The following is a 1,067-nucleotide window of genomic DNA, read 5'->3' as shown; positions in this document are numbered from 1 at the left end:
AAAGGAGACATATGTACTACTCTTTGTAATACTTTAAGCAATAAAACACAATTTTTAAAAAATCAAATTGCCCCCCTGTGGGGCCCGTTAACACACCTTTATTTACTTATTTTTGTTTTTTAAATATGGAATGCTTCACAAATTTGCATGTCCTTCTTGCGCAGGGGCCATGCTAATCTCTGTATCGTTCCAATTTTTTTGTATATTGGTATGTGCTGCAGAAGCAAGCACAAGTTAACACACCTTTAAAATAAGCCTTAACCACCCCCCCGCCAGAAAGCACATAAGCTTGTTAACTCTCCTGTTATCTACCCACTACCTTGCCTTTTATCTTCAAATCCCCTCCTTAATTTCAAATGCATTAAAAAACAAAATAAACAACCAACAACACTTGTAACACTGTTATTCTCTGGAGCATTTGAGATCTTGCTCCCTGGCATAGGTCCTCAGTTTGGCTCAAATAAGCTCATAAAAAGTCTCTGCATGTCTGGACGTTTCTGACATCAAGAGCTATATTTTACTTTTTGTTTACAAGAAAGAGATAACATTTCCAATGAAGGCCCTAAAGCAGGGCTTTAGGAAAGAGACGTTGACTGATCTGTTATAGGAAGGGAACAGACAGAAGTTGGGAGACCTGGTTGAATCTAGGATCCAGTACTTCAGCAAGTGATTTTCCTCTGGCTTTCCTCTCCCACTGGAAAATAATTTCCCCCTAAGCTAGAGACATCCAGGGAACACAATTAGATGCCAGGCTCTCACGAAGCTCGGAACGTCCCAGTAACTGGGCGCAAATGCTAATAGGTTTGGATCGTACCAGAGGATACTAACTGGAATACCTTTCCCACAATAGATCATGGGAGCAACAAACAAATCAAGTATCTCCTCAACAGCCTTTGGATGTGACCAGATCGTATGGTTTTAAAGTTCTTAAGACGCAACACTGTAGAACCAAGTAAGCAATTTTAAGAACCCAGTCACAAATGACTGTTACTGCAGTATGGCCCCTGCAGCCCCGTCTTCACGTGGTTTGTCTGGTGTTGGCCGTGCCGCCGGGCTGCTGCCATCTC

Source organism: Myotis davidii, unplaced genomic scaffold (assembly GCF_000327345.1).
Source record: "Myotis davidii unplaced genomic scaffold, ASM32734v1 scaffold449, whole genome shotgun sequence".
Taxonomy (NCBI): domain Eukaryota; kingdom Metazoa; phylum Chordata; class Mammalia; order Chiroptera; family Vespertilionidae; genus Myotis; species Myotis davidii.
Note: the sequence above shows the minus strand (reverse complement) of the source record.